This window comes from Micrasema longulum, unplaced genomic scaffold (assembly GCF_059751315.1).
Source record: "Micrasema longulum isolate JH-2025_06_02 unplaced genomic scaffold, ASM5975131v1 h1tg000684l, whole genome shotgun sequence".
In the NCBI taxonomy this organism is placed as follows: domain Eukaryota; kingdom Metazoa; phylum Arthropoda; class Insecta; order Trichoptera; family Brachycentridae; genus Micrasema; species Micrasema longulum.
The window spans coordinates 392,652-407,559 of record NW_028277880.1 but is presented as its reverse complement, the minus strand read 5'-3'; positions in this window follow the sequence as shown (position 1 = coordinate 407,559).

Here is a 14,908-nt window from a genome sequence, read left to right as displayed (position 1 = left end):
ATTGAAAAGACATTTTAATCAAATACCGTCTCGAAACCGGTAGACATAAAAAGTCGGATAGTGATTGTAAACTGATATTTAATTATTTTAGTTTAAATGTTCGACCATGAAGTTACTTCTTGAAATATGAATAATATGAATACTTAGTTAAATAATTTTGATAAAAAATTTAACAGTAAGTATTTTTTCTGTCAGCATAGGATGCTTTTATAATATGCTTTCTATTTAGATGCTTTGACTCATCCAATTCGTATCACAGGGTATAAGACGATCACCATTCATGCTTGTAAAATACCTTTTATAAATTTGCATATGCATACTAGTATATATAACTGATTATTATATATTAAATACCCAATATCCCTAGCTGTTTTCATAATAATGTAGAAGCTTTAGAGGCTATACTCTGTTGTAAGGAGCTTTAAGCTCAGTAAAATCAGCTTACGCTTTGCACGTTGTACATTAAAGTGGATCACGAATATATTAAAAATATATATTATCAAATCTAGCAGTGCCAAAACGATCATTTTGTTCTATGTTATCTTAAGAAATAAAGGAAAAAAACAAAATATAAATAAAATTTTACCGTTTACTTCGGAATGTCATTTTTTTTTTTAGGAAAAAAAACACTAACGTTTTTATAATTTACCCAAATATTTATTTTTTAAGGGCCATTTTGAACGAGCTGAAAATAATTCACAAATAGAAAATGGAAATAAAGTTGGAGTAGAGTGGGATTCGAACCACGGACCATTGGGCCGTGAGTCCGAGACACTAGCCACAGGATCACAATTATGTTTTTGTTGGTTTGTTGTATTTTTAATCTGTGTTACTGTCAATATCTCCAATTAGTATAAGTTTTATAGTTGTTGCACAAAACCAACATGCCATGCATTTTAATAAGCAACCCTTACTTGCTTTACTGCCGTTCTTAAAATTACTAAACTGACGTTCTAATCTCCTTAACCCTTCCTCCCGGGTGTATCTTTAATTTTTCACCAAATATTTTTTTTTTACTCATACACCTACTAAAACTAAAAAGTGGGTGGTTTATTTCCTAATTACTGGTTTCTCTACTATTTTTCTGATTGTGTAAGTAGTTATCATAATATAGAAAAGTTTATTTTTTAGTTTGACAGCTGGCTTCTGGCCGGTTTGTATGTTTTAGAGCGAATTCCTATCATTCTTCAATTCAAATTATGTGTTAATCAAGTTTTAAATAAATTTCAATCAAATTAATTGAACAAATTACAACAGAGATGGAGAACATTTAAGATATGAAAATATGGAAGTCTAGGCATTTACAGGGCTTATTTCCTGTCGTTGGCTTGTTTAAGTGGCCACTTTAATAAATTATCCAGTCGTTTGTTTACAAACATTTGGACAAACTCAAAATGTTAAAATAAGCCAAGTAAGTTAATTTGATTGCATAAACGTATATTGTAAGATATGCAATAACTCTTGTTTCATAAACTTTATTGATTTTCTATCAATTTCAGATCCAGTGTTCATTAAAAAAGAATGTTAAACAATTCTTAAAATGTAAAACGTTGAAAAAATTAAATTGCTCATATAACTAATTTAGTTTATATCGAATTTAAAGTTTTTTTTATATCTACAGCAATTAATTCAGGTCCAAAAAAAAACAGGTAAAAACTAATAAAATATTAATAATTGTTTTTAATATATTCCATTAATGTATCTTAACATTGACTTTCTTTAATCTTTTGTATTTCATATCTTTTGAAATATTTATGCAAATAATCCAATTGTAATTTTTCAATAAAGAACAGTGTAATTTTTGTACAATAGAGTTTGAACTTGCGTTATAAAACAAAAATACTTAAGTTGGTCACAAAGATGAGGTTTTGAAATCCGGAAGCACTCTAATGAAGTGATTTTCTATTAAATATTTAGCACAGCGGAACGGAGACACGTGCCATTATCACGTGAAATCGCTGGTGTGGTAATCATTTTAATTTACTTATGTGCAAATATACGAGTACAATTATCTTATTTTTTTCTTCTTTTTCACGTCCTTCCCTTAATGGAGCATGTGGACATCACCAGTTGCCTCCGGGAGACTTTATCGCCAGCAATCGTTTTCGCCCCTTCCCACGTAAATCCAAAGCCAGAGATCTGATTGATCATTTTGTATGTCATAAGAAGGTAGATATTTATTAATTAATTAGGGGAGATAGTGTTCCAGATAGCGAAATTTGGATACTTTCGCGCCAAAAGTTGATGCGTTCTCAAACGATTTTAATGGATTCAAATTAAATTTTATGATTTTAAGATTACAGGCAAGACACACACACAATTTTAAAAAGATGAAAAAAGACAGTCAATATCAAGCGATCATTTCCTAACCTCAAGTACCTAAAGTTAACCTAAGGTAACCTCAGGTCATACAGTGACTTAGGGGAATCATTTCATACAGTTGGTTAACAAATAATGGCCATGAAGACGGCCAAAAACTTGTCCACAAAACTTGCGCAGTTAAAATAAGTCCAATTTCCAAAGCATTCCTTTCTCTAAATTTTTTTCTTCTGTTGTAATCTGTTAATATTGACAGTTTCCTAGGAGGTTGAATCCAGTCTTTGTTCACAAAAATTTGGGCAAACTAAAAACATCGTTGATGTATATGGACGTTGCCGTATTATTGACCTTGCTTATAAATGAACATGGTCCTATTTTCCATGTGGATTTTGTTTGCAAGCTATCTGTATCTGAGTAGTGTTGGAAAAGGTCAGTATTTCGCTTTTTTTTAAATTATTTTTTATTTATATATTTCTGAAACCAACATAGTCATAGTTATAAATAAAACATAAAGAATTACAACACAAGACCAATTATGGGTTTCACATAGGAACAAAAATATTAAAAAAACAAAACGTACAGTTCGCTAGGGGAAAAAGGTAATGGGATGGGAAAATAGGGAAGGAAGAGAAGAAGAAGAAATAGCAAGTTAATATAAAACAATAAAAAAATAAATAAAAATGTAAATAAATGTAAACATACATATAGATACACACACACAAATCCATATATATATGCATATGCACTTACATACATACATATCAGGTGCGTGCGGTGGGGTTTTTGATTAGAGAGCTATTAATATATAAGTAAATGGTATATAATAATATACACTGCCCTTAAGAAATTAAAGACAAACTAAATACTATATACATATGATTATAAATAACAAAACATATCTAGTAATGAATTGTTATAACAAATCAACTAACTTTACTATAATATAAACTATAATTAGTAACTGCAAAGTATTTTGTAGCATTATATTTTATATGACGAAAATGCAGTGAAACTAAAACATACATTATCTTGTGAAAAAACATGACTTTTCAACAAAAAAGAATTGGTCATTATTTGAACCCGAAAAATCAACACAATATGTAATAGATTATAAAAAAAATTCTCATTACAAATCAATAATATGTTTATATAATGTTTGAATTAAATTCTACATTTTATTTTGTTTTCCTACTCCACCGCAAAATAAAAATTATAACATTATGTTCAGTCCAAAATTACCAAAGTCGCATCTGGGCTGCGCGGCGCAGCGTGGCGCTGCGTTCGCATCACATGTAAACTACATGGAAAATAATGTACTAGTATGTTTCGATTGCTTTCTTTGCCCAGTAAGAATTTTAGTCTGCGCCTGCGCCCGGACTGCGCGTTCGGTACTGCGCTGGAACGGGATTTCAAATATGCTTCCATCGCGATCGTTTTTTAAATCGATACCCAGCCAGCTAGTAGTAAATAGTACGCGCATGTCAGCGCTGGTAAATGGACGCGCTGGGAAGTTATATTTTTTTAATCATTTTTTTTTTACAAGGCAATATTTAAATTCTTCCGCAATTTATTGCCATTATAAATACAATTATTATTCCATTATTTGTTTATAGTAATCTAAACGTTAGGAATTATCACCGATAATTAATTTATTAAACATACTATTTTATTAACATTATTTGTCTAAATTTAGGGGAACCAATGGTTCCATGCATTCTATGAACGTACCGCGGATGATACATATACACACATGAACATGCATATATATATACACATACATACAAACATGAACATATACGCATACAATAATGCACATACATATGCGTACATATATATAATTAATAATAAAATAATGAAAACCAATAATAAAACAATAAAAAAATTGTAACTAAAAATTTTGCTCTTGTGACGTCTCTATCGCAATTTTGATATATTTTTTAAAACAGTATTTTCTTTCGTTAAAAAGATCTATTGCGCTAAAATTGTTATCGTATGACGAGCATACACGATAAATGTATTCATTTTTACCCAGATTTGATTCTTGAAGATATGTTGAAAAAAGATGATTGAGTTTACTATTATACCTGGGTATTCTTAATTTTATTGGTGACAATTGTTCAGCTTTATAGGAAGTTTGCATTTATTTAATGAGGGGAAAACCGCAGAAAACTCATTCAAGAGTAGCCGGACTATTAATAGACATCAACAGCTCTTCCGTTCCATTTAAAGAGATCACAGCATTTTGTGTCCTAATACCGTATGATAAATCGACAAATTTTGCCCATTTATACAAAAACCCAACAGTTATGTCAGTTTTAAGATTTATAACTTCACTCTTCGTGGATTAAACCTTAGGCAACTAGTAACTGGGTATGACCATAAGGGATGTAGCGGATGTGGCTTTTCTGACAACCGGGGAAGCGGAAGCTGATTTAAGGTATTGACATCCGCGGATGCTGATGCGGATGTCTTGAGAAGCAGGAAAGAAAAATAAGTACAAACAATTTACGAAGAAAATGATATTTTTTGGAAACAAAATATGACTAAGGCATGTTGTAATATAAACATGGTATTTTTGATCATTTTTGCTATGTTTTTATTTTTAATAAAATATGGCAAGTCACTAATTATTTTTCAAAAGTGGCCATTTTTTTTTATTTAGGAAAAAACTAAAAAAGAAAGAACATCAAAATTTTCATATTGCGTTAAAGTATATTTTTGTGTGTTATTTCATAAACTAGTATTTTAAAGTATACGAGTATAAATTATATTATTTACCTAGTTATGATGTCTATTAGAACACATATTATGCCTACAAATATTTTTTTATTTCAAGAATTTAAAATTAATTAATTAAACAACATTAATATACCAACATAATTTTGCTGTTGTTAAATTTTTAAACGGCAACCTCTAAAAAGGTTCAAACGTCATGTAAATAATACGTTAAGCTTCTTAGTTACTTAGTTAACAAGTATTTCACACACAAAATAACTTAGACCGATTATGGAAGGATGGCAGTATACGGAGCTGCGAGGCGTGGCGTCTAATCACAAAGGCAATTACACAGCTCTTTGTTTACAAATTAACATTTTAAGATTAATTTTGCATTTGTAATTAATAAATATTGGCAACTACCGACAACGGCAGGGATAGTTTTTTTTCCATAATCGATTAATATTCTGTTATATATCACAATGATAACGATTTTTACTATGAAAGAATAAAGAATTTTGCTTAATATCTATCACTGTACACGGTTTTTATCAGACCGTGAAACTTCAGAGGAACATTCCTCAAGGTAAGCTTTAAAAAAATTCCTAATTTTTTTTTAAAAAAGTCATTAAACAAAAATGGCAATCTCAAAATGTAGTAAATCCCTTATTTCTCGGACAACCGCAGTCCTTCTACAAACCCCTACCCCTCTCCTACCCAGCCGTTTCCCCTGTCCGCGTCTGGTGCGCATCGCTTCGTTGGTCGAGTACGTTTTTATCATAATTTTGTTTTGTCAGGCAGGGGTAGGAGTTTGCGGAACGAATGCTCTTCCGAGAAATTAAAAACTTACTCCATTTTGAAATCTAAATAACTTTTTTTAATTTTGAATTTTTTTTATTTGGATTTTTTTTCAATCTTACCAAGGGGAATGTTCTTCTGAAGTTTCGTAGTCTGGCCCTAAAAAACCGTGTATTGATCAAACTGAAAATATCTGCATTATATAATATATATTTATACATATATTTGGATAATTTATGTAGCGCCGTTTTTGTGAAAATCACCTCAGGGGCGCTGTACAATAAATAAATATCCCACCACGTCTTGCAGCTACAGAGCGCATGGACGGTTGGGATTCTTGTTCCTCGTCTTCAATTATGATAAACAGAGCGCATAGACAATAAGAAATTTAGCCCCTATTTACATTTTTTATTTGACAATAAAGTTTAGAGATTTACTGAAATTTAAAAAAATGAAATAAAAAACGAATGAATAAAAATAGAAGTTATATTATCACAAGTCTTGCAGCTACTGAGCACATGGACGGTTGGAATTCTAAACCTTATTTACTAAATTTGGATATTTGTTAGTTGATAACATTTACCTATTGAAGTTAGATTACTAATCGTCTTGTAGCTACAAAAAACATGAACGAGTGAAATTCTCTCAATTTAAAATTATCAATAAATTTACAAAAACAAACATTGAGCATAATAGTAAATTTGTAAAGTGTTGGTGCTAAAGAGTTAACAATAAAAAACTAAACAGATAAAGCACCGTTTCAACACTATGGATAGCATAACAGATAAAAATATCCGAAGGGTAGCTTTCGTAGATTTTGGGTAGTCACTAGTCACTGTCGCAGTGTCGCACATGTGCAAACACATGTTGTTTGCTAAATTCCAAGAAGATGGTCCGGTCCACGTGTAGTTGCCCGAGGTGTGAAAGATGCCTATTGTTCCCACGACTTTGTATCCATTTTAGTGTGTATTATCTCGTTTTATAATGGGTATGGAATTCTCGCTCAGTTTTATTTACTTTTTACATGATTATTAGACAAACGTTTGTATGATAGTAGTTTAAGGATTGACGTATCATTTTGTATGTATGAGTGTATTGGAAAGAATAATTAATATCTATTGAGTAGTTTACTTTTAGTAACACTGTTATAATTTATCGTGGGAGGTAGTATTTCAGATAATTAAATTTCGGTACATTTGCATCACAAATTAAAACATTTTTAAACGATTTTAATAGGTTCCTATACTTTTTATTATTTTAAAGTTGGCGCACTGTTGTTTAAAAGTTTCCGTTATTCACTACTTGTCACATATTTTAGTAAAAATAAAGCTCAAAATAATGTTTTAAAATGAATAGTCTTCTTTTTCCACTTTTTGTCTACACATTGGCCACTTAAATAAATACTAACACACTGTTTGTTTAACAGTTAATAATTTATTTTCGAATTTTAAGCTACGATTGGAGAGATAAACTATAATTCACGCCCAGCCGGTACGGAGGCTGAGCGCGGTACGGAAGCTGTTTATGTATTAAAAAATGAACTCTGAATTAAATTAGTTTTAAAAAAAATGTTTGTTACATTTAAATCAACATAATTCTGAAAAAACGACAACTTAAAACAATGCATAGTAAAAAAGAGGTACGCATCTGTTAAACATTCGCAATAATCAATGCGCATGCGGATCTTCTAAAGTAATCTGATGTTTCGCGGGTATGGATGCGGAGCTCCGTTACAAACCTGATAACAATGCATTTAGTATGTGGATCGTACTTGCGTGGTAACACTATTCTAGTATTTCATCGTTATTACAGTCTGGCGCCGATAATTGTCGACGTGATTCGCCAATTATCGTATAAAACACATTCGAACTTCGTTTGCCCAGTGGAGCACATCTTTTACGCACAGTCAGATACAGATTTTTGGTTATCTATTTTATTTATTATTTATTTAGAGAAGAATAGCGAGCTTATTTCCGTCAAACCATATCTGATTTTTTTCTGTCCAATCAACAGTTAAATCATATCAATTATACCGTCAGTTTTTATCCAACAAGCGGTGATTGGTTGGATTTATTTTATAACTATGAAGAGAGTTGGCTGAGAAGTCCTATTATAATTTATGCAAATCTGAAAAAACGTTGAAAATATACACGATGTTTTTTTATTTCATTTCTTTGGAATTTATTTATTAGTAAACTCTTACGGATTACATTCAATTGACAAATTTTTGATTTTAAAAATTATATTCTCTTATAAATGAAAAAAATTTCAACATCTTTTGCAAAGTTGTCTTAGTCTTTTGTTTAGTGTTAGCTGGTTATTTAATGTACAAATTTAGTCCGTGGTTTATAAATGTCGACTTTCCTTGTCTCGTTTTATAATGTTGTATATTATATTGTTTTGTTATTCTCGTATTGTGTCCATATTTACTACAATTTTTTCCAAGTTTTTGTTCTTCGTCTACAATTACATCAGTAGCTAATTTATGAATAAATTTTAAGGATTCTAGTTTAAAGAGTTCAGTTTTATTTAAATGTTTAGTTTGTTTAAAGAGTTCTTTGCTTGCTGTTACATGATTCTAATAATAAAACCATCGATTCACAAAAAAATATTTTTCTGTCTACTTTGATTTAAAATATTATTCTGGATTATATTAGCAATCTACCTATATTTAACTGTTTTTAATATGAATATTAAAAAAAACAATATTTGTACCTTGCATTTGTTAAAAGCAAGGTTTCATCAAAAATGTATATGTATATTGAAATTGTATTAAGTAGACCTCAACTTTCTTTGACCGGTGATAGCAAAAATAAAAATAATGACAAAATCAGAATTCATAAAATGTTATTTTGAAATATTACATTATAAAACAAATGCCAAACATTGCCAAACACAAGAGCCAGACTTTTTTCGGCAAGTTCAACCTCAAGTGTTCCATTTTTTAAATCAATGTATTGTTTTTTTATGGTAATGAAGGTTTTTATGAAGAAAAAAATAAAAATAAAAATAGTCATTCATGTTTGACACGGTTATCGTTATTACAACCTTTACCGTTTTGTTAATTTTACGCTAATTTTTAAAATTAAAAAAAAAAGAGATACAACCTTTGTAAACACTTATTTTATGTTGTAAAGGCAAACAAAAACTAAGTTTCGTAAGCCATACAATGTTTTAAAAATAGAATACAAAAAAGTGTCTGTAAAAGTGTTAGAAAAGAAAAACTTTTATAAAATACGTAGAGGCGCGAATTTGTATCGCGTACATTTCAATCCCTAGAGCCGCCCCTGTACAAGGAAAGTTTGCGGTATCAGATGCTTTCATATCCTGAGGCTCTTGGATGGAAAGTTCGCCCACTGACAAGTCAGTTGATTCGTTTGTATATCCTGAAAGGTCAGGCGCACCCTACAGCGATGAAGCTACATTTGCATATTTATTGAAGCCGAAGTATGGTGCTGATAAAACCGGCAGAAGGCTACCGTTCAACTCTTTCTCACCTGATTTTATTACTTAGATGAAAAAAAACGTTAATTGTAAATCTTTTATTTCTTTTTTTATTTATTTATTTAACTTCTTAAACATACATTTTGTACATTGGCGGGGCCCATCAAATATATCGAGCAATAGAATAAAATTGTTTTTTTTATATTTCAATTATAATTTATAACTTAAGACGAATGCGAGTTGAAAAGAAAATACATGTAGTTACTAAATAGAACTTCACTTATTCATTTCTGTGCGAGTAAAATGGAGTAAGGATACAGAAAAAGAGGAGAAATGAAGGAAGAGAAAGGATATGTTTCTTCAAGCGTGATTTAAACAGAGACTGTTGAAACATTTTTGATAGTCGTTTAGTTGATAGGAGTTTATTCCACAGTCAAACTGCATGAACACTACGTATAAAATTAGAAAAAAATACAAATTTGCGTTATTATGTTGGGTAGATCCTATTTTTTTGTTGTTGACATTTTCGATTATTCGTATGCTTGTATGTCAATAATTTTACTTGAAATGATTCGGGAGTCTGTCAATTTTCCACATTATTTAAACAAAGTTGTATTCGGGATATATTTATATGCACATGCTATGAGAAACTGACACCAACGTGCACTAATTATAATAAAAGACTTCATAATAAAAAATACTATCCTATCAGTACGTTGGTTTTATATTGTTGTGCAACTACTATGGTAGAGGTGTATAGTGAGATTTTCATTGAATTGTAATTAATGTCACTGTGAACAGACGGGTACGTCTCGAAACCAGTAGACATAGAAAAGTTGGGAATTGGTTGTTTTCAAATGATATTTTCTAATAATTATAGAAAATGTTTGTCTTCAAATGTTATGCTTTAAGTTTTAAAAGTACCATGCAAGTAGTCATTCAAGCAGTCATGCAAGCAAGTTGATAATAAAAAGCAGTGAAAATGTAAAGTTTTTTTTTTGTTTTTAAGGTATTTGAGTAATCACACAATATCCAGAGATTCATAAACAAAAACAGTGTAGACATGATACATACAGATTTTATGTTCAGAAAAAATTGACGTACTCAATTTTTACTTTTGATTACTTACAGTTTCTTTTTTTATTTGAATAAAGTTGATGAACAATTTCGTATTTTAACACATGACTTCTGCAAATAACTGTCTTTTTGCTTAAAAGGGCAGTAAATGACTGACAGGGGTTGAATGTAAAATTGTAACCTATTCTGTGTTATTTAAAATTATATATTTTTTTAAATAATTTTTGAAATATTTTTTGTACAAAATTATCATTATTACTACTCTCGGGTAAAAGTCCGGAAAAGGGAAATCGAGACTAGATTAAATAAATAAATGTAATGAAAATTAATTACACGTTTTACAATAAAAATCAATCCACTCTGTGTTTTTTTATAATACCATTTAGATTTTTACCTTTGTACGTATTTTTTTTTTTTGCACCACAACAGGCCAGGAGGCCCAATTACAGTGGTGAATTACATCACAGAACACCCAGGCTTGAGAAAAATCACATTTTAATTTTTGTGTTCTCACCGGGAATCGAACCCGGAACCTTCCGTCTGTGAGTCGAGCATCTTGACCACTACACCACGGAGGCCGCCTGATCGTAATGATCCAATCACGTGAAATCACGCAATGGGCTTGTGGTCAACACGTGTTCAGCGGTCAGGTCTTTGTGAATATACTTTGGTACCTTCGCAATATACAATTTAAAATTTTAAAATATATTGACAAGCCATAATTTTAGCATAAAAGAGTTATATTTTAGTGTTGAATATCATAAAACCATGAAACATTGTCTGGATAAAAAAATATATTTTACTTTTCTGTTAATTTGGGAGAGTTGATGCTAAGAAGAACCTCAAATCTTGTATTCTTCAAAGGGACACTCGGTGAGAAAGGGTTGACTGACATGACCAGAAATGATAAAACCTTTATTTAACTCAGTAAGCAACGTATTTTAAACTGTACGTTAACAAAATAAATATTTTCCCTTAAAGCATAGGGTAAAGTATTTAAAGATTAATTGGTGTGACATTCAACCCTTGACACGCGAATAAATTTTCCTGCAGATATAATATTATTTTTATACCTTAATTCAAATTCCTGTATTTTTCCTAATTACATTAGAAATTTTGTGATTATGAGAAATATGTTACGTAACTATGTTTTAAAGGGTAAAATTAAAATACTATAACAGTATTTAATGTATTAATAATGTTTTTAATGTGCCCAAATACTTTTAAACATGTTGGATGATCTCCCTATGGAGTTATTCAGATGTAAATCTTTAACAACAGAAAAGGGAATATGGAAGTCTCGGCATGTAAATGGCTTATAACCCGTGATTGGCTGCTTAATTTGACCATTATACACATACGCAATACGTAACATTCACCATTCTGCATTATACTGCATTAAACATCCACATTTCCTCAACTATTCCGAATGTTGACTTTTGTGAATTAAAAAAGCTGAAACTTTTATCATATGGGTAAGATCATTCAGCTAAACCATTTCACCTACTAGGTAACGCCTAAAAACTACTATTATTTTTTAATGCTTCTTTTTATGCCAGATAGTTTAATAAAAAAAAAATTCAGTATGTCCAAACGTTTGTAGACAGGCTATATTTCTTCCCTCTACAGTTCCTTCTCAAAAAATTTTTCCCTCTCTGTTCAAACGGATTTAATTATTTTCAGTATCCCCAAGTCTTAGTAGACATCGATTTAACTCACAAGGGGGTTTGTCGAAATTGAATAACTGTAACTAAATGCCAAAACTTCCATAATTTATTTTCAGAGTGTTTCGATATATCTGTTAAAATATGTAAGCATCCCATATCATTATATGCAAATGATGATGCACAGGGCACTACTCTTGATTATCTGTTACACAGTAAGTTCAAACTGCAGCAGAGCGTTATTGCACTTCAGCGGCGCTGCGCTACAAAATTTTGTATGGAGTGCCGCGCATTATTGCTTAACTATAGTGGGGTTTGTTCCATCCAAAAAGTGAAAATAATATTTCGTGTTGTTGCGACGCCCCACGCCGTGATGTTTTAGTACAATTTGACTTTTACACGAAAGTGAAGTGATTAGTCTTACGCTTCAGGTATTCAATCAAGGAACAGAAAAAAGATTCTGTAAAAAACGGTTTTTTTTCAGAATATTGTTTTTATATGCAAATATTGAGTTTTAACACAAGTTGTGTACGTTTTTTTTCCAAATTGAATAAGGAAGACCAAAAGTTTTTAAAAAAATGTAAAGGTTGAACGTCATTAGAAAGAAAAAGTTTTGCTCTATAAGATATTGCGTTTGCTTTTATGCCAAAATAGTTATATCATTTGATTACAATGCTTCAAAATGGAATATCATGTTGACAAAAGTGAGCATTTTTGGCACCTTCTTCGATATCAAAATCTAATCAAGGAAATAAAACTGCCAAAGCTACTAGCGATATTTGCGCAGTGCACGGTAAGGGTAATGCGAATAAAGGAGTTTTTGCGTTTCGAAGACTAATTTAACTAATTTTCAAATCTAGGACTAAATGAGATAAGGTCGTTAACATCACATGTTACGCAGGCTATGCAACCATAGTAGCAGAATCTGAAGATAGTACACAAATTCATCTTGCATATGAGAAATTTTACAAAGTCATAAGTTGCTTAGATATTGCTAAGTTTTTGTTTTTGTTTTAGATATTGTTAAACAAAAAAAATAACAATACCTAGCACCCTAAGGGCAACAAACTGATGATAGATGATAGGACATTGGATCAGGTCATGTGTTTTAATTATTGCGGTTTTATAATCTCGAGTCATGGCGTCCTATACTCCGAAGTGAGGGAACAAACGAGTAAACCCTTGGCATCATCGAGATGCTGATAAATATCGTATAACACGATTTACCTATGTGGGATACAACTAAGATTCCAATATACTAAACGCGCGTCAAACGATTCATGGTATATACGACCTTCCTATAAAGTTCACGAATTCAACGTATTCTGTAAGATTGTAAAGCAGGCTCCCTCTTTATCTATCCTAATCCAGAAATTGTTTTTTAATGTATAAATATGACAGTGAAAGACAGTCCAGTCCGGTGACCCGATTCGGGGTAATCAAATATTTCTTTTAAACTAGACTCTAGTGCTTATGCGCCGACAGCGCAATTACATTTTTCCGTCTCCGAAGGCAATTATAATATTTTCTAGCTACTCTTCTCTATCAACGGTAAAGCGCTTTTCTCAAACCAACCACTCTTTTTAAATTACTGTGTAATGGAAATTTCTACGAGATGCAGATTTTAAATTATTAGAATCTTTATTAAATTTCAGCGAATTTTCTGTTGTAAAATAAATCACTCTTGATTTACAAATTCACTCGGTAATTCAGAAGACATTACGATTGATTTAGATATTTGACTACGATGCTTTTATTGATTGATTAATTAAAACTCATATCTGAGCACCTGATGACAAACTATTATTTAATAGTTTATCAGAACAAACTATGTGTTAATTGTTTGTTTTCTTTGTGATGCTTTAATATTGCAATAATATGTATTATTTATTAAATAAAGACTATAAAAAATGCATAACAAGTAACTTTAAATATTACAAAGAACAGTGACAAACAATAATTTGATATTAATTTACAAATGTACTATGAAACACTAGAAATTATCATTAATTTACAAATTGACTGCAGATCGGCCGTGTTTGCATTAATATTTACATCTTATGATAGGTAATTTATATAACACTTGAAAGTATTCTCATAAATATTAATCTCAACTCTGGTATACTAATTTATTTATATACATGCATAAATTTGTTATACATTACTTGGGACATAAGTCCCAACTCCATGGGTCTAAAAGTTCTGTCTTGAGATGGGAATAACAATAAATTGACACAGTTGATATATATAAGATGTTTTTTAGACCCTGTTACATCCGAAACAACGATAATCAGTATGGGCAAGAAGACATATAAGCATATTTTAACAAATATTTAGTACAAAGAAAATATTTTTAAAAAAATTAAAAAAAAAAAAAATGGTTGTTAACTTTTGCAGAGGAGAAGCGAGGGGAGCGCGGAGGCGCAGTTGTCGGCGTATGAAACTCTCTCCTCCCCGTTCTTTGTTTTTTTTCCTGCAGAAGTAAGCAACCATTTGTTATTTTTCATATTTAAAAAAAAAAAGTTATTCGTTCTAAAAATGTATTTTAATGTGCCAAAATGTCTTCTTGCTCATACTGATAACCGTGGTTTAGGATGTGACAGGGTTTAATGAACACCCTGTATATACAAAGTGTTTCATTAATAAAACATATAAAAATTCTATTCCACAAACTAAATGCTGACGTAATAAATTATATGATTGTGATATGACTATAACGAATTGCCGTTAATTTAGAAATCAACTATGATATGCAACAAATTACAAGACACGCTTCGGTTGGTGTATAAACTTAGTGCCCTGTGCACCACTAAGCGCGGAAAGGTGATTATGATGGTGGTGATGATGACGATGATGATGAAAATAAAAAAATCTGTCAAAAAACTAACAAA